We start from the raw sequence: 9,256 nt of genomic DNA, 5'->3' as shown, positions 1-9,256 counted from the left end.
TGGGAACTTTGGATCTATTGCTCACTGTGTGAAGGGTTTGGTATTGAAGGAGTTGTCAATGCAGCCAGTCACTGGGAATGGAGAAGACAGATACTTCTTCCATAAGCTGGGATGCAGTAAGCCCATGGTGAGCACTGAAGAAGGCCTCTGTTACTGCACTGCAGGACATGCTGCCACTGAATTCAACTGCTGTCTTGAACCTGGAGTTTCATATGAGTAATCAGTGTGGATTTCATTGTGGAAAACCCTATTTTCAGATTTATGCAACCCTATCAGGGTGAGATAAAACATGTTTCAGTTTTTAAAGCCAACTAAAAGTCTTTATTCATTTTTATTTTTACTGTCACATAGTATGATTTTCTTGCAGTAGCACAGAGGCACATTTTGGTATGTAATAGAAAATGTCATATTTGGGTTAAACTGTGCAATTGTTAGTTTGGTGCCAACAGAACCAGGCATGTCAAAAACTATAATCCCAAGTCAGATGACCAGAGACACTTGACTTTCCAACTTCCGAATAGGTGTCCACAGGCTTCACTACCCCAACATAACAGGGTGAAGCAGTAAAGAGAAATTCTCTAGCAACAAAAAAAATGAAATTATTTTCTAAGTGAGTTTTCATTTGTGAAAATGCCTAAATTTATACTTGTATGCCTTTAGATTTCATTGTTCTTGTGCAGATTATTCTGCTGTTCAGAAATGCCATTCAGATGAATAACTATTAGCACAAAAAGAATATCCATGGGCTGTTGGTGCTATCTATTATGAATTAAAATAGAAATTAAATTGGTTATTTGCTCCTCTAGAGCACATCATACCCAACAGCACCTGTTTCTCATGCAGTTTTTCTGCTTACTTGTGAAAAGTCTATGGAGAAAAAAACCATGAAATGTTTTTAAAAAAAAACACAACTGCATTCTTGCTTTAAAAAAGGCCTGTCACAAACTGTGTAGCACTTCAACCAAGTGCAGCTAACACTTCCATAGTCTGATAAACCTTTCACATATTTATGCAGCATCTTCATGTCATCAGATACCCTCATTATGTCATATGAGAAATAAATTATTTACACATTTTAAAATAACACAAAAAGAACTTGGCATGTGAAAAATACAATACTTCAAAATATTCATATCTGAGGCAATGAAATATATCGTACTAGCTATTCTGGCAGAAAAAAATATGAGATCTTGCCTTTACCAGAAGCTAGATACCAGTGAACTCTTGTAGTTGTCAGAGGACGACTGAGTCTAAGCCTCTCAGTCCAGTCGATACTTACACCTCTTACAAAGTCCACAACACATCAGGAGGCTTCTCCTTCTCTTTGCACTGTTTATTCTCACACAAGAACTCTGCCACAAATATGTAAATCATAAACACCACCACCACCACGCAGTCTTGCATTCTCTGTTCTTTGAAAAATGTATACTATAACTTTCCTCTCTCCCCCCTTCCCCCCACCAAATTCTTTATTAAAAGGACATTTCTGAATTGTGTTAACTGGAACAAGAGTTTGAACCTTGACCTTCAAGCTTTTGTTTTGAGTTATATGGTACAGCAAAGACAATTTTACTTCTTAAGGAGATTAATTTCTGAAACCCTTTATGTCCCTACTTGCACGTCCCACCATCAATGATAATTAAGACTTGGACAATCCAGAAGGCCCAGAGATCAATATGAATCTAAAAATTAATAGGATGTAACTAGACTGTTAAATGAATACAGACTCTACTAGCCTGGCATATTCTACACGGGAAGAGAATTGTTAAAACTGTTCATCTTTCCTTCCTTAAGCATCTTTTACTAACATGAGAAGTTACTCATGAAGCCAAAGACAGGAATGGATGACTTATCCTTTCCAGTAGCTTGTTCTTATAATCATAGAATCAAGGAATGGTTTGGGTTGGAATGAACCTTAAAGTTCACCTAGTTCCAACCCCCCTGCCATGGACAAAGATGCCATTCACTAGATCAGGTTGCTCAGAGTCCCATCCAACCTGGCCTTCAAGACTGCTAGGATTAGGGCATCCACAACTTCTCTGGGCAACTGTTCCAGTGCTTCATCACTCTCTGAGTAAAGAATTCCTTCCAACATCTAACCTAAACATACCCTCTTTCAATTTAAAACCATTGTCCTTTTTCCTGTCACTATCTGCCCAATAAAAGATTCTTTTCCCTCCTTAAAAAGAGAGGGAGAGATTAAATGATTTGCATAGGTCTCTGCTTTAATTACAAACAACCTTTGCCTGATGACGCAACTGGCCTAATTAAGTACCATTACAGTTCCCTTGGGAACTTTCTGATTAAGAATGCCCCAATTATGTGGAGTATACAATATGAAGGTAAAACCCATCACATTCTCTGATTGTTACTGCACACGGTAATGATGTAAGCATCTCTCTTGGGGCCAAAGGATATAAACAGTTTGACTGTGCTTTTAGAAACCCAACAACAATTTCCAAACCTAACAATTTCTAAAACATTGACAAATGTATTTAGGGTTATCTAAGGCTTTTTTAAAATGTTGAAAGAATGGATAAGCAGTCAACAATGGATTTTTGAAACCCCAGTTTTTCTTTCACCTTTGTTAGATATCAGCGGCATGAGAAGTGTTTGTCCAAACACCTGACTTTGATGCTAGACTTTATTCATGCACAAGACATTTCTCTTATCAGTAAATTCAGCAGAATTTTACCTAGTTTTGTGACTGTTTTATATAACTGGTCTGTTGCCACAGTTCTTACTCCTAACAACATATATTAAAACTCTACGAGAAAGGCATATGAAGGCATAAATGTTTCACGATGTCTAATAGGCTGATTGGAAACTGAAATTTCCCTGTTGATCTGAAACAGGGAAGAAATGTCTTCTGACTAAAGAAGATGCATTTAGCTAACAGACATTGATGCTGTGAAAATTTAATTCAAGTATAAGCAGCCATTAATTTGAAGCAATAAAAAGATCTTTGAATGTTTCCTTCTTCAAAAAGTAGAACAAGGTGACAGTAACAGAAATTTTGGACAGATGCGAGTTCTCCCTTTTTATAGGGTGTCTTTGTTAAAAACACAGTAGACCTGCCATGGTGATCTCTACTAGACTCCCTCAGACTTTTAAAAATGTAAAAATAAGCTTGTCAAAATAATATTAGGACTCATTCCTCATAGATATAAACATAAAATGAATTTTAAAGCTGAAAAAAATTAAAGTGTAATCTTGTCAAAGGAGTAGCTAGATAATTTCCCCTTTGTTCAATTCCCAAATGTAAAATTGAGTTGTTTTCTAAAGCAAAGGAGTCATAGAAGTTAAAATATGATGAAGGGTAGAAAGGCTAAAAGACCATAATTACAAAAGAACTATTTGCATGAAAAAAAAGAGGGATCAGTCCTTAGAATGCAGATTAGCTTAGTTGATTAGAGGATAGTGTTAACAACACCAAGGTCACAGGTGTGATGCCTGTACAGGGCATTCATTTAATAGTTGGAGTCTATGATCCTTGTGGGTCCCTTCCAGCTCAGAATATTCTGTGACTGAGCTAATTTGCCCATGGCATTATCTGTTACCCTGAATCCCTAAAACAGTGAAAAAACCATGCATTAGCATATTATGAAAATCTAACAGAACTGAATATATTCTTTAAACAATCATGACAGAGCCTGCTTTATACTTTATTAATTAACTTCTTCAGTAGCCCAACATTTATAAATAAATTGAAAGGCAGTCCACATACTTGCCAAAATTATTCCTTTGATCATGTGGGTGTTTGTTTCTTCAAATCATACCTGTTAATTCCAAATAAATGTATTTCACTGAGTGTGAGCTGTTCAGCATGCTGTCTGTGTGGACAGTCACCTGTGAGATTAGTGTCTTCATTTGCTGTTTCTTGCACCATTGTTTACTTTACATAGATATGTGTATATAAAGTGATATGTGTGTATATGTTAAAATGACAGACAATGAAGATATCACCTCATGATTTCTTTTATCTGCTGGAAGACCACTGCAGTCCTATGATAATGAAGAAGGAGACTAAGTTAAAATGAAGGTTTTGCTAAAATATAAAGCCTTAGGAAGTAATGAACTTTTTTTATTTTTATTTTTTTTTTTATTTTTACTTGTAACAGCAGTCTCTCTGTTTCAGTCACACATCACAATTTCGTTATGCAGTCCTTCAAAATAGTACTAATACATGGGGGGGGGGAAATGTCAAATAATGGCTACAGTTGCAAAGAAGTTATTTATTAATTGAAAAATGCAACTTCAAGGTAAACAATAGTTATATTTTGGCTGAAACAAAAATGTTAAACTGTGTCAAAAATTTTTCTTGAAATGTAAAGAAACTTCAAACTGGGCATTTCTGAAATGTTTTCATTTCTTGTAATACTGAAAAAAAACTACAAGACACTAAACACATCCTGTCCCCTTCTTTTTCCCCCTTCCCCCAATAGGATGTGCAATGTACAAAAAAACATCCTATTGCTGCTATCCTTATACAAACAGCCCATCATTTCTGAGACTGGGTCTCAGAACCACAACTAAGCCAAAATGAAAAAGGTTCACCTGCTGAAGATATTGTTCTTGCACCAACATCAGCTAGCAATGATTGAAAAAACTACAAGCTGGTACATCACCTCAACTGGTCTGATCAGATGGCCTATACACAAACCATACATAATCCAGCTAGTAGATCCAGACTTTTTCTGTGTTTGTGTTGTCTTCTAAGTAATGAACAAATAATAATACTACTAAAAATGGTTATTTGTGTATAATAAACCATTTGTAGATCAGAAACTCTCTAACCCACAGGTCTGTAACAATATGATTATTTCAGGTAAATATCAATGTTTTCTTCTCCAATTTTCTTTAGGTGTTTAGTAATGGCCATTCTTATACATGATTATTATTGGAAATTATAACTATTGAAATTAATCTTTGATCTGATCCCTTATTACACTTCTTACATTCCCATGGTCATATAAATAGCCTCATATACAAAGCTATTTGCAATGCTTAGCAATGTGACTACTTAATCCTAAAATCCCAGGAGATACGCTGTGTGTTCTCAATCACATTTTATTGGCACATTAAGAAGCTATCACAGATATCGTTATCTTTATTTTATGAATGTTTTCCTTCTGTGAGCTAGATGTTATGGGGCTTAAAGGGTAAGAAGTTGTTAATTAAATTTATTTAACTCTACTTTGCTGTAACACCAGTTGAGAAACTCAGATGGAAAATACACAAATCAGTATCTACTTCCTACCTATTGGATTCATTTACCTCTTTTGCCTGTAAGCAAAGCAAATGGACAATGGGAAGGGTTTAAAAAAATTAAAGTCTGATTGTGACTTCTGGAATGAAGTCTTACAAGGTAAAGTAGAACCTGGAGGGAACCTGGCCCATATATTAAGAGTACCTCAGACAAAAAAGTCCGCCTTAATCCCAATATTGAGAATTGGTTATTTTATTAATTTACTAACTTTTGTTCTTCTGTGGAAAAATAAAGAATGCTGTGTAGGACCACAGACTGCAATTTCATACCATATGCTTCATAGCCAAGATATTTTTTCCTCAGATTATTTCTGAATAAAAATGAATTGTTTAAGTGATCACGTAGAAGTCCCCCTTAAGTTTCAGGAAGTAAAAATTTCCTCAGTCCTACTTCTGATCTAAATGTTCTCTTTCATAAAGTTTTCAATAAATTTACAGAAGTTATGCTTGTGGTAGGCATCAAGGTAAGACAGAATTTTAGCTGATCATGGAGATACCATTGATTCCCTTCCTGGCATTCTGCTAGCCTGTGCCAGTTGGTAACCTGATACGTCATGTTCCCCAGCCATGGACCAGGGAATAGAGGGCACTGCTCTCAATGGACAGAAGAGATGCAGACAGCCCATTTTGGAAGATGAGAATTCAACCATATGGGTGCGATGGGTTGTAGCACTTGCTCCCACAGGCAGAAAACAGTTCTTTGGTCATTTCATTTACTGATGCATTTTAAGACATAGCCAACTGGGCACAGTCAGGAAAGTCTCTAGTAGGGTGAAAACCCAGCTCTGCCTGCAAAAGACTTGGCAGAGGAACCAGAAAGTTATGAACTGAGACTCAGTAGACTGAGCAGTGGGACTGCATCCTGAGAGAAGTATAGGCATGGTCCCTGACCCTTACGCCCTACGAGGAGACTGAACAACATGGTAAAACACACAGCTTGCTTTGAAACCGCTGCATGGGTTTACTAAATGCTGAAATATATCTGGGTATCTTTTGTGTATGTCAAGACTAAAACATCCCTTTTTTCCACTGTCTTTTCAGTCCTTCTTTCTCAGCCCTGCACAAAGGGATCTGGAGGTGCTGGTTGGCAGCAGGCTCAGTGTGAGCCAGCAATGTGCTCTGCCAACCAAGAAGGCAAACCACTTCCTGAAGTGCATCAAACATAGCATCACCAGCTGGTCAAAAGTGGTGATCCCCCTGTATTTCGCATTGTCATGACCTCACCTTGAGTGCTATGTGCAGTTCTGGGCTTCGACATTTGGAAGAATGTGAAGGTCCTTGAATACATCCAGGGGAGAGCAAAAAAGCTGATTAAAGGGTGAGAAAGTTGTCCAGTGAGGAGTGGTTGAGGACTTTGGGCTTGTCTAATTTGGAGACAGGAAGGCTGAGGGGCGACCTCACTTCTCTCTACATCTTCCTGAGGAGGGGAATTTGAGAGGGAGATGTCTCTCCCCTCCCCTTCCCTACCCTCCCCTTTTACAACACGCTCGCATAAAATCTAAACTAAGAAAATTTATTACTTTTTCTTCAGGGAGATTTGACAGAAAAAACATTTGAAGAATAAATATATTGAGGACAGTAGTGGATGCCACTTCCATCTTCCTAGATGTACCCAGTCTTGTAGCTTCTCTCCACAATGTTCCTTCTCTTCCAATTTATGCCAACTCTTCAATAAGTGTTTTTGCAAACATATCTTCTATTCTAGGAAAATGTTGCATATTAGATTGAGTACTGGCAGGTATGTCCATTTTTCTGATTCTAGCTTTTCTGGGTCCCTAGATACAATCACAAAACTAAAGCAAGTGTTTAGAACTGAGAGGCTAAGAAATACCAGCTTCAAGATGATTTGTTGCATCTTTTCCACCACACTGTTTGAAAAGATTTCTTTTTTCATAAAGAAAAATCAGTATTTTTGTCACCAATTTGACATTGGCATCTGCCACCTCAACAGCTGTCACTCTTACATAATTGCCCATTTTGGAACAGGAGAAGAAGTTCTGTTAAAGAAATCTTGAAGAGCAACATTATGAAGTGAGTCCAATATTCCATTTAATTATTCCAAACTGATAGTTTTAAAACATTTTGCATCAGCCCATTAATGAAAAAAAAATAACTTCTCATGTAGACAGTCTTGGGCTGAATAATTCTGGCATAAAAGCTAAAGTTCTGCTGATGATTCATGGAAATCATTCTCCTGAAAACAATTCTGTTCGTAATGAAAATAAGTTTATTTGGATTTTTCTTCCTTCATATCTACTAGTATAATCATCAAAATAAGATATTTATTGGATGAGTAATTAAATATTCTATGTTTTGTTGCTTATTCCAGTTAGGTCTAAAAGTTGAAGTAGTTTGGCATGCTGGCCAAGAGATGTTACTAATAAATGTGCTACAGTTGTTTTTAAAAGTCAGAGTTATCAATGTTAGTTTCTTACCTCTTTGCTACTTGGGCCTGTGAACCACTTCCATGATAGTGGAAGAATTACATAGAACAATTTTGCAGTGTTAATCCTTGCTTCATTGTGAATTAGTGCAGTTAGGACAGAAGCAGTGAAACAAAATTAGGCTACTTGAGTGGACACCAGATGACTATGAATTTAGATGAAAAGGGACAGGCTTGAATGTGTCATATATAAGCAGAGGCAATATCTCAGATTCACATGAGCTTGTGGTGCGACCAAGAGAAAATTAACCGTGTAATTTGGCACCTTTATTTTTGCATGTGCAAACCTACCTACACCTGCAAATAACTGCATATAAGTACCTTTATTCAATGACAGCATGATAGCTAAGGGTAAACATTTAGTCAGATAACTACATCTCAAAATCAAACAACTGAAAACATTGTCATTGGAAACTTTTATTCAACTAAGTAATATTGCAGTGCAGACACAAAATATGGTCCCTCATACTCAGGATCAGATTGAAGCCTTTAACAGAGAAAATGTTGGCATGTAGGAACTCCAAAATCTTAATCCACCACAGCAAGCAGTAAGTGCCTGTGTGCACAATTTGTGTGTACAAATTGTTGTGGGTTTTTTCCAGCATTAATTTAGGGAGGACAATTGCCCTCAGTACACTGGACGAAGCCCTGTGTGTGACAGCCAAGCAAAATGAAGACCATTCAGGGACTTCATCAGCCACCACAATCTGTTCAACTGAACTGGGAGATTGGTCTCTGACGAGCTTTGGGCTCAGGACAACTGGCCCTCTCCCAGACAAAACTGGGCATGATTCAGCATTTGTGAGGTCCCAAGAAACATTCTCAAAATGCGGCTTTGCCATCCCCACTTTGGAAATTCTAAGACATGTATAAACATAGTTTGTCTTATGCCAGCTGATCTTTGTGCCCAGAATACTCCTAGACGTGTTTCATATATGAAGATAAAGATAGGCAATGAAGATTCGGTACATTTGAAAGATGATTTACGAAAATAAGGGAAGTAAAAAGTAAAAACAGCAGAAGCTATTACAGCTTCTTTTGTCTAAGGTGATCTGCAGGCTTTTCCAGACTAGCTGATGATGGATAGTCCACTTACTTGTTGCCCAGAAATCTGGCTCAAATTCTTACAATATTTACCTCTCAGCTTGCCAAGGTTTCAACTTCTCATTCCTGACTCCATCATTCACACTTCTGACCCCTCATCAGGTTGTGTGCCTTAAAACCTTTCAAAAATTTTTACCTAGTGGTTCTTTCTTCTAGAATATGTACTTTCTAGCCCTGTTATTTAATTCACAACTTTTAGCAGTCAGTTTCCAATGTAGATTTATAGATTTGTCTTTGACCTTTTCCAAAACAGTTTGAATACTGCTTAGTTGGGACTAATTTCTCTACCTGTGCTCACAGAAGAGCCCTACGTACCAGAGAAGGTCTGGATTACATGAAGGAGACAGGCCTAAGGTAAAATTTTCAGTCTGAGCTCACTTTTCCTCTTAGTTTGACAACATTTGATCTTGGTTACATGCAAAAATATTTTCTTTTTCCAGG

Source organism: Manacus candei, unplaced genomic scaffold (assembly GCF_025592945.1).
Source record: "Manacus candei isolate 608988 ecotype Guabito, Panama unplaced genomic scaffold, ASM2559294v1 h1tg000043l, whole genome shotgun sequence".
Lineage (NCBI taxonomy): Eukaryota > Metazoa > Chordata > Aves > Passeriformes > Pipridae > Manacus > Manacus candei.
The sequence above is the reverse complement of the archived record's forward strand: the minus strand, read 5'-3'. Positions refer to the sequence as shown.